Below are 16,436 nucleotides of genomic sequence, written 5' to 3'. Positions count from 1 at the left end.
CTCTCTTTTCTGAAAGTCTAAGATACTTTGTACCACTCCTAAGGTACTCACTGAATTCTAACAGGTTACATGAATTATCTCCTCTTGTATATTTTAAGCTTTCTGAGAACAACAGTTGTATCATTCCATGTGTAGAGATTAGCACATCTCCTTTATTCAGAGGTGGTTGTTTTGGAGTTGGAACCATCATGAAATGAATTGGGTAAATATTGTACATTGGTCTGGGGTGGTGAGTAGGAAAGCAGTACTATGTGGTAAAGAGACAAACCTTTGGATGTCAAACAATGCCATATTTAAATTCATTTTTACCAGTTTCTAGGGAAAATTAACTAACCTCGTGGTGCCTCAGTTTCCTTTTCTGTAAAATGGGAAAGCAGTGCCTATTTTGTAGATTTGTTGTCATAATTAAGTGAGGTGTTGTGTATAAAACACTTATCTTAATACATTATTATCTTCTGTCTTCTATTATTCCTAGATAAAGTCTTGTAACAATGTTTAATAACTTTTTATTAAATAAATGAATTATTTAGAAAACAAAAACATATGAATTCTATTTTAAATATATATGTACATTAAAAATTTTTTTAAAACGTTAGCAGTGTTTAGAAGATAGGATAAAAAATAGAAGAGAAAAATAAGGAATCAAGATATAATTCCTTGTAAGTAAGCAAGAAGAAATTTAATTTTGGACATAGACTTACAGTCTTAAGCCTACAGAATACGTTGGAAATTTCTCACAATTTTCTAATGGGAAAATTTTAATTATCTATTTTAATTATAACAGTTCACATCTTAAATTACATATAAAAATGTTTAAATACTGCAGCTAATGGTAGGCTCAGCCAGGCTCCAGATTCTCAGCCACTGGGGAATTTCTGTGTCAGACCACCCACTGTGAGAGGGAAAAGTTGGTGCCTTTGTCAGTGGAAATTTCTTCTGAAGGGAGTTCTAAGCTGTTGTAACCATTTTCCCTGAGGAAGACAGAGGGAGAAAAAAAATGAGAAATTACCGGACAAACACTACTTATCCAAGATTTAAAGTAACAATCAAAGGTGGAATTAATGCCTTTAACACCACAGCTATCCCCAACTTCAGTCTGTTTTATATAGATTTGGGTTGACTGGTTTTAGTTCACTTCTTTGGAGGACACAAACTTATGTGAATAAAGGTAGGATTTCAGACAAGTCACACTATTTAGTTATAGTTTGGTTTAGATTTTTTGTTCATGTTTTATCATCTTTCTCAAAATATCTTTAGGAACAAGTCATTCAAATAGTAATACCAAAATAGCATTTGCATTGGATATCTTATTTCAAGTTTCTTGGGATAAACTTGTGTTATGCAAGCAAAAGAGACATCCTAATGGTGTTAAACCTGGAAAAGGAATGGAAAGGTGCACAGGATGACAGTCTTTGCTCATAACTTTCCTGTTTCATAAAGACTAATATTTAACATCTTTTATCTTAAAAGTATTCTCCTCTGTAATTCGAAACTGTCTGAAAATCTAGTTTCTTGAACCAGTGCAGGACAGATGTTCGTGAAAGTGCCTTCAATGAATATTATTGTGTTGGCAAAAAAGCTTAGCAGGTGTGTGTGTGTGTGTGTGTGTGTGTGTGTGTGTGTGTGTACAGCTCTCTTTCACCCTCCTCAATACTTCCCAGGCAGTGTTAGCAGAGAGCCACTAGAAGATAGTTTTGACTTAGACTGAAGCCTCTTATGATCCCACAGGCTATCTCAACCATGGCTCCAAATGATCCCACAGGTTATCTCAACCATGGCTCCAAATGTACTTCCTTCTGCTCTCCCCAGAGGAGAAGCCTATTTATGAAAATGGGGAAGGAGACACTTTAAAACATTTTTTCAAAGTATAGTTGGTATACAGTATTATATTAGTTCAGGGGTACAATATAGTGCTTTGACATTTATATACCTTAAATGTGATCACCACAGTAAGTCTAGTAATCATCTGTCACCGTGCAAACTTATCACAATATTGACTATATTCCTTTTCACATTTTTCACCCCTTCCCCAGGCCCCCTCCCTCTGGCAACCATCAGTTTGATCTCTGTTTCTATGAGTCTGTTTTTGTTTTGTTTTGTTTGTTCCTTTGTTTTATTTGTTTTTAGGTTCCACATTTAAGTGAAACCATGTGGTATTTGTCTTTCTCTCTCTCTGACTTATTTCACTTGGCAAAATTCCCTCTAGGTCCATCTATCCATCCATGTTGCCTCAATATGACAACATTTTGTTCTTTTTTATTGCTGAGTAATATTCCATTATATCTATCTATCTATCTATCTATCTATCTATCTATCTATCTATCTCACATCTTCTTTATCCATTTATCCACTGACAGACACCTAGGCTGCTTCCATATCCTGGCTTTTATAAATAATGTAGCAGTTATCATAGGAGTGTATGTTTTTTAATTAGTGTTTTTGTTTTCTTCAGGTAAATACCAAGAAGTGAAATTACTGGGTCATGTAGGTGGATCTTTTTTTTAGTTCTTTGAAGAATTTCCATCTGTTTTCAATAGTGGCTACACCAATTTGCAGTCCCACCAACAGTGCACAAGGGTTCCCTTTTCTCCACATCCTCACCAACACATGTTATTTGTTGACTTTTTGATGATAGCCATTCTGGCTGGTGTGAGATAATATCTCGTTGTGGTTTTTACTTGCATTTCCTTGGTTAGTGATGTTGAGTATCTTTCCATGTATCTGTTAGCCATCTGTATGCCTTCTTTAGAGAAATGTCTCTTCATGTCCTCTGCCCATTTTTTTATTTTTATTTTTTATTGTTTAAAGTATTACATATAGTAGTACATATATCTCCTTTTTTCCCCCCATTGACCTTCCCCCCTCTGACCATTTTTTAAATTGGATTGTTTATTTGTTTGTTATTGAGTTGAATGAGCTCCTTAGACAGTACATTTATACATTTTGAATATCAACCTTTATCAGATATATCATTTGAGAATACATTCTCCCATTCACTAGGTTGTCTTTATGTTTTGTCAATAATTTCCTTTCCTGTATAGAAGCTTTTTAGTTTGATGAAGTCCTATTTGTTTATTTTTGTTTTTATTTCCCTTGATTGAGAGACCATATCCAAAATGATATTATTAAGACTGATATAAAATAGTTTACCGCCTATTTTTTCTTCTAGGAGTTTAATGAGTATAGGTCTTACACTTAAATTTTTAATCCATTTTGAATATAATTTTGCAAATGATGTAAGAGAGTGGCCTAGTTTCATTTTTCTTTTGCATGTATCTGTCCAGTTTTTCCAATACCATGTGTTGACTAGACTGTCATTTCTCCATTATATATTCTTATCTCCTTTGTCATAGGTTAATTGGCCATATATCTGAGGATTTATTTCTGGGCTCTCTATTTTGTTTCATTGCATTTGTTTTTGTGCCAGTACCATACTGTTTTGATTATTATAGCTTTGTAATATAGTTTGAAATCAGAATGCATGATAACTCCAGCTTTGTTCTTCTTTCTCAAGATTGCTTTGACTATATATGTTCTTTTGTGATTCCATATAAATTTTAGGATCATTTGTCCTAGTTCTGAGAATGCCATTGATATTTTTTAAAATAGAAATTGCATTAAGTCTGTAGATTGCTTTGATTATTATGGACATTTTAACGATGGTAATTCTTTCAATCCATGAGCACAGTTGATCCTTCTATTTGTTTGTGTCCTCTTCAATTTCTTTCTTCAGTGTCTTATAGTTTTCAGAATGCAGGTATTTCACATCTCTGATTAATGTATTCATTTTGATGCAATTTTATTTTTTAAATATTTTTATTGATTTCAGAGAGGAAAGGAAAAGGAGAGAAATGCCCCCCACTGGGATCAAGCCCACAACCTGAGCATGTGCCCTGACTGGGAATTGAACCATGATCTGCTGGCTCAACCTCTAAGCCGCACCAGCTGGACTTGATGCAATTTTAAATGGGATTGTTTTCTTAATTCCTTTTTCTGATCATTTGTTATTAGTGTTTAGAAACACAATGGATTTTGCATATTATTTTCTATTCTGCTACTTTAGTCAATTCATTTATTAGTTCTATTAATTTTTGGTGAATTCTTTATTGTTTTCTGTATACAGTATCATGTTATCTGCAAACAGTGATAGTGTTACTTCTTATCTTTCGATTTGGATGCTTTCATATCTTTTTCTTGTAAAATTGCTGTGGCTAGGTCTTCCAATACTATATTGAAGAATAGTAATGAGAGTGGGCATCCTTGTCTAGCTCCTGATCCTAGAGCAAAGATTTCAGCTTTTCACCATTGAGTATGACGTTAGCTGTGGGCTTGTCATATATAGCCTGTATCATGTTGAGGTAAGTTTCTTACATACCCACTTTGTTGAAAGATTTTATTGAAACAGATGTTGAATTTTGTCAAATGCCTTTTCTGTATGTATTGAGATGATCATATGATTTTTATCCCTAGTTTTATTGATGTGATGAATCACATTAATTGTTTTGTGGATGTTGAACCACCTTACATCCCCGGTATAAATCCTACTTGATCATGGTGTATAATCCTTTTAATGTATTGTTGAATTTAATTTGCTAATATTTTAGTATTTTGCTGAGGATGATTACATCTATGTTCATCAGGAATATTGGTCTCTAATTCTCTCTCTCTCTCTCCCTTCCTCCCTCCCTCTTTCTCGTTTTTGTCTGGTTTAGGTATCAGGGTAATTCTGGCCTTGTAGAATGAATTTGGAAGTGTTCCTTCCTCTTCCATTTTTTGAAATTGTTTGAGAAGACAAGTATTAATTCTTCCTTAAAAGTCTGGTAGTTCACCTGTGAAGCCATCTGGTTGCAGGTTTCCCGGCCCTGGTCCGAGTGTGTACAGGAGGCAAGCCATCCATGTGTCTCCCTCACGTCGATGTTTCTGTCTCTCCTTCTCGCTTCCACTCTCTCTAAAACTCAATGGAAAAATATCCTTGGGTGAGGATTAAACAAAAAAAAAAAAAAGTGTTAAGTTCATGAAAATGTGTTATGTGCTTTGATATGGCTATAGAAGCACACAGCAGTGGCACCTTCACCTAAGGCCCGGGCGGGAGGCAGGTGCAGGGTTGCGGGGTTAATGGGGTTGAAAGGGGGGAATATATAATACTTTCAATAATAGAGGTAAATTAACAACAACAACAAAGATGACAGGAAGGCCATTTCCAGAGTGGGGATGTCTAAGCTCAGATCTAGAGTTAGCCTCAAAAAGGGACAATGAGGATGGGGAGAGTCAAAAACAAGGGAGCAGGCAGGGATGTCCAAGACCAAGGAAAGCACTTGGGGTGTGTGTGTGTGTGTGTGTGTGTGTGTGTGTGTGTGTGTGTGTCCTTGCTTTGCTATCAGCAAGAGTTTGCTCCTTTTCCCATCATTTTTAAAATGTCACATTTAAAAATATCTTAAGAAGTTGTGTCTACTGCTTTGGTCTGAAAAATATGCCTGGAAACGCATGTGAAAGAGTACTTTACCTTTGGTTCAGTCACTATCATCATCATTTTTTTTCCAATACAATTCAGCTCATAAACTCACTAAGCAATATTATTTCCAAAGCACGTTTAATATATTTTTCTTTTATGAGTGGTATTTTCTCATGATATTATTAGAAAATAATACAGAAGACTGCTCTGGCTGGTTTGGCTCAGTGGATAGAGTGTCGGCCTGCTGACTGAAGGATCCTGGGTTCAATTCTAGTCAAGGGCACATGCCCAGGGGGCATGCAGGAGGCAGCTGATCCATGATTCTCTCTCATCATTGATGCTTATAACTCTCTCTCCCTCTCCTTTCCTCTCTGAAATCATAAAAAATATATTTAAAAAGTAAAATAAAAAATAAAAGATGGCCTAGATAAGAGTTGTTGTTTTTTTTTTTTAAATAATACAGAAGACTAGCAAGTCTTTCACAGCAGTAGTTTATTTAGTGGTTGGGAGGACAAACCTCTTGCCAGATTGTGCCTGATTTGAAGCCTGGTCTAGGCCTGACTCTGCTACTCATTAACCAGGCAGCCTGGGGCAAGTTACTTTGTAGCATCAGTTTTCTCATCAGTCAAATAAAGAAATAGTACTATCTACTTTATAGGGTTGCTGTAAGAACTGATTGATATAACATACAAAAAGCATTTAGCCCAGTGCCTGGCTCATAGAAAGTACGCAATAAGTTGTCTTCTGCATCACTCTATAGTTATACAGGGTGGGCAAAAGTAGGTTTACAGTTTTTTTCTATAGAAAATTATACAAAAATAAACTGTGCATTCTCACAACTACAAACCTACTTTTGCTCCACCTGTATTTAGAAAAGGTTACACATAAAATAGTCAAAATATGATGGTAAAGGGATATTAAGAGTATTGTGAAAATAATATTGTCCCATATTTATGGGTGTGCAGAAAAAATTTTAAGTGATAATTGTAGTCCCTAAGCCAATCAGAGATAATTTGTCTATCACATTTTATAAGTTTCCAATCCTCCTCCTCCTTGATTTTTTGAATTCCCAGCCATCTAACCTTCCCTGGAGTTCCTTTTGAGAAACAGCAAGGCCAGGACTAGTGATTCTCAAGTAGAGATCTGACTCTTTGAAAGCCCTCTAGCAAAACCCACTACATTCTAACTCCCCACCGTTCCAGTCCCACATTTACTTGTTTGTTTATTCATATATGAAGTTGTTGGTTCGTTTTTTAGCATAAAAAGGAAAACCTTTTTCTGGTATATAATAAGAATAGTTAAATGCTTTATAGTGGTCTCATCAAAGGTAATGCACGCTTCCTATTGGTTTTGATGATGTGTGTCTGTAGTAGCAGCTGGAAAGTGGGAGTGGATAAGGCAAGTGACTTAAGGAGTATTGTACCACCAACAAATTAATCAAAAGCATTTGAGGCTTATTGGTCAACAGTTAGCAGAAATAATTGGTTTGTTTGGTCTATGAATGTAATCAAAGTCTGGTTGGGTTAATACTTTTTGTTTTTTAATTGACTAGCATTTTTAACTTCTCAGTTTTTCTTGTCTTTAATTATAAAAATGAAAAAACAACTTTGCCCATAGTATATTTTGATGCACTATATTTTACTGTATATTGTGAATAGTAACATTTTTCAAAGTGTAAAAGATTTGTGAGGATTGGAGATTATAATCTTTAAGTAGTAAAATGATTCTTGGTTCTGATCATTGTAAGCTGGAAACTCCTATCTTATATGTGTCTCTCCCTCCCTCTGCCCCCTTACACACATACACATATCTCCTTTCTCTGTTTCCCTCACCACACACAGTCCCCAGGCTATATTCAAGGCCTGGTAAAAGTAGATTTACAGTTGTGACTACTTGAAACACAGAGTTTCTTCTTGTATTCTTATTTCTTTATTATTGTATTATTTTCCATGGGAACAACTGTAAACCTATATTTGCCCCACCTGTACTTTTTAAATCTTTATTTTAATATGTATATTAAGCAACATTAAAATTTGTCCAGTATTTTATGAACCCTGATTATCATCCTAAAAATTATAAGTGATATAATTCATCACCCTAAAAGTGCTCTGACATAGTAAAGATGATGGTAGTTATAATAAATGGTTAAGATAAAATTTCTGCTATAGAATTCTTTTGCATGCTTGATTTGTTGGGGAAAAGATTGAAAATTAATTAGAATTAATCTGAGATTTAATTCACGCCAATTCATTTCAGTATCTTTGAAATTTGATTTTTCTGTGTGAAGGTTTTTTTACTGTTTTTATTGATTTTTAGAGAGAGAGGAAGGGAGAGGATAGAAACATTAATGAGAGAGAAACATCATCAATCGGCTGCTTCCTGTACACCTCCTACTGCAACCAGGGCATTTGCCCTGACCAGGAGTCAAACCAGTGACCTCTTGGTTCATGGATCAATGCTCAACGACTGAGCCACACCAACCAGGCATGAGCAAAGATTTTAATTATACTGTTTGATCAATAGGCATTTATTAAACACCTACTATTTACTAGCTATTGTGCCGGGCTCCCACAAGATCTTAAAAGAAAATGACCTCTAAACGCTTAACTCATATTAAAACACCCACAGGATAGTTGACAAAGGAGTAATATGGACAAAGGCAGTTTTCAGGTCTGAGAACAATGAGCGCCCAGAAATGAAAGTTTAAAAGCAGAACGGGAGAGAGTTGTGAGCTTTAGAATTACCTCTAAAAGGAGACATGGAAAGAGGTCAGAAGGAAAAAGAATGAAAGGAGGGTGGGAATCGGGCAGCTCTTCGGTGGCAGCAGACTTCTTCCTCCCGTGCTCTAATGTGAAAGAGTTGCAGGATGACAAGGATGGTGTTTTCCAACTGGAAGAGGAAGAAAAATCACCATAAAATCCGGTTGAGCCAATCACAAGTGGGAATAGCCCAAGAAAAAATAAGTACCTTTCCATGGAAGATGTAGCGTATTACCTCTACAGAGCTCTGTATCTGTGTTCTCTTGGGACACCACGTTTGGACAATGTGTGCAATCCACAGGTGGCGGTTTCATGTGGGGGCGGAGCTTCCAAGTTGAGAATAGTGAACTGAACTGAGATGTACCACTTTGGTGGTCAGAGTACCGGGGGTAGCGCTGCCTTACCCTCGGAAGGAGTGTGTTCACTGACACGTCCAGAGTGCCCAGTGTGCGGTGGAACTTTATTAAAGAGTTGCACAGTCGCCCTAACAGGTTTGGCTCAGTGGATAGAGCGTCGGCCTGCGGACTGAAGGGTCCCAGGTTCGATTCCAGTCAAGGGCATGTACCTTGGTTGCGGGCACATCCCCAATAGGGAGTGTGCAGGAGGCAGCTGAATGATGTTTCTCTCTCATCAATGTTTCTAACTCTCTCTTCCCTCTCCCTTCCTCTCTGTAAAAAATCAATAAAATATATTAAAAAAAAAGAGTTGCACAGTCTCTCTGTTGCTATGAAAAGACAGGCTCCAATATTCCATGCTTTACTTATTGGCCCTATCACTGTTATGATTCATTCAAGCATTCCATATTTATTAATACAAATAGTTTACAGGTAGACCCTTGATTGGATAAAAGAGCTTTTCATATCTGGAAACACTAAAAATAACCTGAAACCTTAATTCAAAGAGACAGCCCTAGCTGGTTTGGCTCAGTGGATAGAGCCTCGACCTTCGGACTGAAGGGTCCCAGGTTCAATTCCAGTCAAGGGTACATGCCCGGGTTGTGGGCTCAATCCCCAGTAGGGGGCATGCAGGAGGCAGCCAATAAAGGATTCTCTCTCATCATTGATGTTTCTATCTCTCTCTCTCCCTCTCCCTTCCTCTCTGAAATCAATAAAAACATCTTTTCTTTTTTTTTTTAAGAAGAGAAGATGAGCAGAGAATAATCCAGGAGCAGGCAGAATTCTGGGGAGAGCCTACTGAGGTGGCAGAAGGACAAAAAGAAAAGGAGGAAATGAAAGAGGCAGGAAATAAGGGAAGGGAAAGAAAAGGGATGTGGAGAGAGAGATGTGTTTCTCCCAGCTGTGTGGACAGCTCTTCCCAGTCCCCCGCTCTCTGACAAGGCATAGCTTGTGGATGAGTGGATGGGGGTCCAGCGGAGACTAGGGGTTGCCAGGGTGCTCCAGCCACTGTGGTCGCATCCTCCCTCCACCTCCATGGTGGCACCCCACCCAGATTCCTTTCTTGTCAAACTTGTTTGCAGTCACCCAAGCCCTCTAATCCATGACCTCTTGGTCAAACTGTCTGTAAACCAGGACACAAATAGATTGAGGGTGTCAGGTAACATGGTAATTTGGTAGAGAGAAGACAGAATGAGTACTGCATTCCCCTTTATAATACCCCTCCCCCCTACCCCCCCCCCCCCCACACACCTTTAAAAGTAAATGCCCTTTCCCCACCTATGTTTCTCTGTGTCTCTAAGTCACTGGAGGGCAACTGAGTGTGATTCAGACATTTGCATTTATTTAGTTGCTTTGATATATTAATTTCTCTCAGGAGGGAACTGGTAGAACATTTAAGTCAATTCTGTTTTTTCTTGGGGAAGGGGGTTAACACAAAGACGGGTGATGACAAACTTGGGCTGTATTGGTTTATGGGAATAACATTGGATATTGTGTGTGCACTGAAGTTAGAGCAGTCACACTACATGGAGAGATGAACATGCTGTAACCACATCTTAAACTCAAAGCCATTTCTACTGGAACTGATTAATGTCCAACTAATACACATGCATGGTACTCACCACATGCTTGATGCCTTCCGAGTCTCTGAAAAACCTGGTTGCCCACATGTTTCTGAGGACACCCTCCAACCCCTGCCAGAAATTCTCATCATCACTATGTAGGCTGTGAAGGAGAAGCAGTGGGCTTTGAGGAAACTAAGACAGGATAGAGTAATGGGATGATTCAGAGTTCATACTAGATGTGTACACTACTACAGCCACCTACTCACGCCCCTAAGTGCCAAGATTTGGGTGAATCCTCTCAGTAAAAATTATGCTGCTTTAATGAACAGGTCAGAGGTAGGGCCCAAGGGGGTGGCTAGGGGAGAGGAGCTACCTCTTCAAAAATATTTACTGAGAAGTTATTATGGGCCAGGCAGTGCATTGTGAGGAAAGGGGGCTATTTTGCATAGAGCTAAACCAATCTTCCCAAGAGGTGCAATTGTTCTGTATGTTGGCTGGAAATTCCTGATGTAACATCACTTCTTTCTCTGGCTGACATGCACTTTATCTCTTTTCTTGAATGGGGGAGAGGGGGACGAGGTTGGTCCGTCAGGGAAAGACAGAGATACAGAAGCAGAATCACCTTTCTATTCAGGGATTTGCTGAGCACCCCGAGTTGCTGTTCCCAAGTAAAGAGCACAAGAACTCAGGGGGTGCACTCTCTTGAATTCTTTCTCCAGCTCCGTAACCTTTTGGCAAGTTCTGTATATTTGACACTGGGCACGTGGGTCTAGCACTGAAGTCAGTGCTGAAGTATCATTGTTACTTTGTTACATACGTTTAAAGAAACAAATAGGTCAGCGTGGGAAAGAAGCAGGGCCCAGGCGAGTGGGGGCGGGGTACGAGCGGGAGCCAGGGCTGGCCCGAAACCTCAGTGCCCCCAAGCCAGGCCCAGCGGCATTGCGCCGCCCACCCCGGGCCTCCCTCTGACCCCACTCCCTCTCCCCCTCCCCCCAGTCCTGCCTCCCAGTGCCCCCCTCCCCCAGTCCTGCCTCCCAGTGCCCCCCTCCCCCAGTCCTGCCTCCCAGTGTCCATCCAGAGCTCGAGCGCCAGGGCTGATGGCCCATCCCTGGAGTCCTGAGCGCTCAACCCTGTTGGCAGCCTCTCTTAGAACCTCAGCTGCTAACCTTTGTGAGAGACGAAAGCTGTTCCAGACCTTTCTGTGTGCCTCAAGTGTGGAAGGCAAGGAACCCCGCTTGTGCTAAAAGGCCTTAACCTCAGGCTACTCAAAGAGGAAGGCTGGATGGAGGCCCCCATCCCTCCGCCCCCATCCGACCTCAGCGGCCCCGGCCGACGGTCCAGGAGACGTGGCCACCAGAAGGGTCGGGGCGGCGGCCGGGGCCGCTCTGGGCGCAGAGCTCGCTATAGGGCCTCTCTCCCAGGAGCGGATAGATGATTCATTTTTATATGTAACGTTTTACCCCTCTCTATAGCTCCGGCTGGTTAATGTTCAACCCTGGGGCTTCCAGCGGCCGTTCGGTGGGAGCCAGGCAGGGGTGACGCACTCCAGGTACATGGCCGCTGCGGAGCGAAGGCGCCGAAGGTGGAGAGCGGGTGAGCCGGGACGGGAGGGAGACTGCTTCGCCGCGGCCCGGGCCCCGCACGCGTCCGGGCAGGCTCAGCCCCGAGGCCGCGCCCCGCTGGGCCCGACCGCCCACGACGGAGCCGCCCGGGCGAGGAGCGGCGCGTGCGGAGGCCGCGGGAGGGCGCGGAGGCGGCGCTTCGCCCCAGCCGGACCCGGGGCCCTCGGGGCGGCCCCAGCCCGGGGCGGCCAGCCTGGAATGCGGGCCGGGGGCGGGGGGCCGGGGGATCGGGGGCGGGAGGACTCGCGCTGCCCATCAGATCCCGGTGTTGCTGTCCGGAGCGACGTGGCCGCACCAGTGCCCGACGCGAGGGCGGTCTCCGGGGTGCGCGGCTGGCCCTCTGAAAACAGGCCGGGACAGTGCCAGGTGCAGACCCTGCCACCACCCTTGTGCCAGGTCGCCGGCCAAAACGGGAGCACGATCCTAACGCAGTGGCTCTGGTCAGCGGGACCCGCTGCGCCCCAGCCCCGGCGAGGCCGCCCGGAGGCCCTGGGCGACAGCGCCCTGGGGGCGCGTTCGGGAGCAGCGGCGCCTGGGCCCCCCTGAGAGCTGGGCCACGTGGCCCTGCGGAGCCCAAGGGTCCCAAAGGGCCTGGCCAGCGGCTGACGGCTTCTCCCCGGAGCTGGGCGGTCGGCGGGCTGGCGGGCTGCGCCTGGAAAGGGGGTTCCGAGTTGGGCAAGGGAACTTCGCGCCAGGAGCCGTAGCCCAGCATGTGCAGGCGGGATGTTTTGTGTTTTTCTTTTCTTTTCCTTCTCCCTGCCCCGCCCCCCGCACCCCTTTCTTTCTTTTTTTTCTTTCGGTCAGAGAAACAAGACCCTGCCTCATCAGATAAGAGTGGCTCCTACCATTTCACAGGTTTTAAGCCGGGGCTGAAGGCGCTGAGGTCAGTGCGTGACTGTCTCCCGAGGCCTGGAGCCCGCAGACTTATTTTACTTCCTTTTGTTTGATATTATATTATTTTCTAAGAAAATGCCTTGGGCTCTGATAGGCCAAGCCTCCTCCTTGGCACTGGGGAAGGAATACCTGCAGGGTCTCCACCTCTGTGCAGAGCAGCGGGCACGCGCGAATGAACACACACACACACACACACACACACACACACACACACACACACACACCCTACAGGGCCCACCGACTGCAAGCAGCCTTGTGAAGTGACAGGAGAAGTCCCTGTGGTCCACCCGGAAGGACCCAGCAGATGCCATCAGATTTCAACTGGGTGCAGCAGCCCCACTCAGTAGCCACGCGGAGAAGCAGGGTTGGGGCTGTTGACACAAGCAGAACAACGCCCAAGAACTGGGTTGCCACTCGTCTGGGTTCCAAGTCACACTCACATGCTGCCCCACCCCCCTTTCAGGGACAGCAGAGATGGCTCTAGGTCTCATCTTCCTCGAGCAACAAGGATAAAGTTTCCTGCCAAGGACTGCGTGCCAGGGGGTCCCCGGCGAAGCTTCAAACTGTCAGGCGGAGGCAGAAAGGCGTTGCTAAGTGTCGACGGGAAAGGCCTGGGTAGAGGGCGCTTCGGGCTGTAAGGAGCACCCCAAGCCGTAGGAGGGGTACATCAGGTTCCAGCAGCAGCGGGCTGGGCCATTTTCGAAGCCAATAGAAGGGGCGTAGGAAGTAGGGGTGGACAACTTTGGTGTGAATAAAGAAAATGGTACAGGGAGAAGGTAGAGGAAGAGTCAGGGAGAGAAGGGGCGAAGAATAAAAGAACTAAATCTGGAAAGATCCATCCAAGTCAGGGAGTGTAGACACGCCCTGCTCAGGGAAGGCCCAGTGAGTCTAGTCTGAACTTCTCTTAGCCCTTCTGAGGGAATAAAAACATTGCAATTTCCCCACACAATCCCCCAAAAGTAAACACCTTTGCTATATATTCATTAAACATTTTGGTGTTTTGTTTTTTTTTAAGGAATTTAGATGGTTCTTTTAGCCATGCTTTGGCTGAGTAACTTAAGCCTCAAATTCTGTTTTCCCCAGCTGCCACTGAACTGTTATCACACTCCTTTTACAAGAATAGCAATAATTTTTTTAAAAAAGGTAATTAACTAGAATTAAATATATCTTCAATAGGATTTTTTATTTCTTGCAGGCCTTCTGTAATCTGCAAACAAAATCTAAAATCAACAGTTACATAAAATACTTAGCACAGAAGTGCATGAAGTTATGCGTCCCCAAATAAATCCTGGTTTCTATCTTTTCAGATGGAAAGGCAAGGATGAGAAGGGGGGCGGGCGGGACAAGTGTGATAAACTGTTAAGATTACAGTAAAACTTCCCTGGTTTCCTCTGCTAAAACCAGAAAGGGTAAATTAGCTGTGTGTTTACAATCAGATTTCTACTTAACCCACTGTTTTGTTTTGTTTTACTTTAAATCTTGTCTTCAATTATTATTTTCTCAAGTTCAGTTAAAATGCAATCCTCAGCTTAGGAGGGCTGCGGAGAGAGAATAGTTTTTCAAACAATTCTTTCTGAAAAATCTGCAACAAGAAATTTTTCCTGTTTACTGGGAGACCTGTCCTCCCTCCATCAGCCAGGTCTCTGCTCCCCTCCGTGCTCAGAGCAACTGCGGCCGGCGGGGTTTGGTGTCAATCAGTAGGGACTCTATATTCATAAAGACCTCTGATCTGATTACACCCTCCCTCCCCCAAATCTGGGGACTCCCTGGGCTGTCTGCGTGCACTGTGGGCCACCGGAGGCTGAGGGGGCCGCGACAGCGACGAGGGCACGGTGGATTAGGATGTGGATTGCAGGACAGACCTTTGTTTGGACACATTCGCGAGACGACGAGGGGTTGGAGGGGGAGGAGGAGGGTGTCCTCCTTGCAGATCGCGCCAGGTTTTTATAGACTCGCCTTAAAAGAGCTCGCCCTCTTTACAGGGTTAATTTATGGGGCTTTCGAGGAGTATTGGGACTTTTAAGACGCTCTTTATTTTCCCCCATTAATTTTGTGATTGTTGTTACACTCCTTACAGGGACTCCCGGGTTTCAGCACCTCTCAGAAAGGGGGGTGGGAGGAGTGGGGGGGAAAGACAGAAATGCAGGGCAGGGAGGCAAAGGGGAGGACTTGCCAGCCACTCGGCCCAGGCTACCCAGCTTTTTTTTTGAATTAAATGTCTAACCAAGTGTGGACAGTAAACTCAGATGTAGGAATTGGGAGGCAACTGAGACAGATGTGAGCTCTATACATCTTTCCCCAGGTCTGCACCGATGTAAATTAGGGGAAGGAAGCGTGTGGGGCCTTAGACATGTTTAAAAGCTTAAAAAACCAAGGACAGGCTGGGGAAAGGGTGAGAGAGTCGCAGGTGGTGGGGAGAAAGAAGCCCCTAGGCCTCGGCGAGACTTGTCTGGCGGGCCCCAGCCCCAGCCCCAGCCCCAGCCCCAGCCCCAGCCCCAGCCCCAGGCCCCGGGCGCTCCGAGGTGGCTGTGGGGGGCGGAGGCCAGCGGTGCCCCGGCTCCCCGCGGCCTCAGGCTCGCCACCCTGGATCTCCGGCGGAGGAGGTTGGTGTTCATGCTATAGATTACCTAAAGATTCATTTAAGCACTTTAATACACAACTAGCTCAGAAATCATTAAGAGACCTCGAGAAGGAGAGAAAGCACCCTCACACTCACCGGTACTAAGTGTTGACATGCAGCAAAAATCGATTGAGTGGAACCGCGCTGGTGGCCGTGGCGCTGGCTGGAGGGGGGACGTGGGAGCGGGAGGAGCGAGGGGACCCCCTCCAGCGGCTGGGGAGCCAGGCTTTTCTCTCTGGGAGGGGAGAGGTGCGGAGAGGGGCCGGCGGGGACGGTGTGAGGAGGATCATTCTTGCTTCTGGAAGTCCAGGGAAAGGAGCTGAGGGGGGAGAGAGGGCTTCGCCGCGGTGCCGAGTCTCCGCCCCCAGCCCGCACCCCTCCAGCCGGGGCAGTGACAACTCTTCCCCAAACCTCGACTTCCATTTGTTTGTTTGTTTGTTTGCTCCCCGCAGATGGATGGATTCCCTCGAAATGAAGTTCTACTTCGGCAGGCAAACTAGGCCGAGGTCCGCCTCCCGTCCCCAGCGCTCCCAAGCCCCTCGAGCACCAGCAGGAGACGCACATCCGCCCGGCGGGTCCCGTTAGCGCTCCCAGCCCCCCGGCCCCCAGACCCCGGCCCCGGGTCCCCGCCGCCCCTCCCCCGCCGCCCCGCCCCCACACCAGGCCGAGCCCGGGGCGGCCCGGACCGTGGGCCCCGCCGCTCCAGGAGCCAAAGTCCGCCGGTGGGGACCGCTTTCCTCTCCAGTGCTCTCAAGTGAACAACAAGGACGGAGGTGACCCTCGTTCAAAGGGCTTTTATCTGCCCCCCACCACCGCGTGATCCCTCCGCGGGTCGGAGGCAGAGCTTAAAAAGGAAAGAAGGTTAATGTGCATTGAGCACTGATCTTAAATCGAGGACAGTACCTGCCATCTCTTCAAACGGCAGCAGCAGTTCCTTGCAGAACAAAGACTCAGTGTCTGCGCTCCCAAAGCTTATAGGTGAAGTTGCAGATACAAGAAACCTAAGCGCAAAAACACAGGTTTTCTCTGCTCCTCAAAACCGGCGGCTTCTTTTCGCGCCGGGTTCCCCTGATGGTGTTTGTCCTCGCCCCCTTGGGGGTGCGGGGCGGCTCTGACCAGACTCTTCTCT

The 16,436-nt window shown here is 44.7% G+C and overlaps 1 long non-coding RNA gene across 2 annotated transcripts; it reads right to left on the bottom strand.

Annotated features, from left to right (window-relative positions):
- Positions 1 to 601: 601 nt before the first annotated feature.
- LOC307104065 lies at positions 602 to 15,608 on the bottom strand. Of its 2 annotated transcripts, XR_013813857.1 has the most exons (4): positions 15,404 to 15,608; positions 8,197 to 8,341; positions 4,830 to 4,971; positions 602 to 971 (listed from the first exon to the last, which is right to left on the bottom strand). It is a non-coding gene; the product is annotated as an uncharacterized lncRNA (long non-coding RNA). The 2 variants fall into 2 exon arrangements; XR_013813858.1 differs by lacking the exon at positions 4,830 to 4,971.
- Positions 15,609 to 16,436: the final 828 nt, after the last annotated feature.

The sequence above is a fragment of the Cnephaeus nilssonii genome, assembly GCF_951640355.1.
Source record: "Cnephaeus nilssonii genome assembly, chromosome: 1".
Classification (NCBI taxonomy): Eukaryota; Metazoa; Chordata; class Mammalia; order Chiroptera; family Vespertilionidae; genus Cnephaeus; species Cnephaeus nilssonii.
Note: the sequence above shows the minus strand (reverse complement) of the source record. Positions and strands in the feature narration are given on the sequence as shown.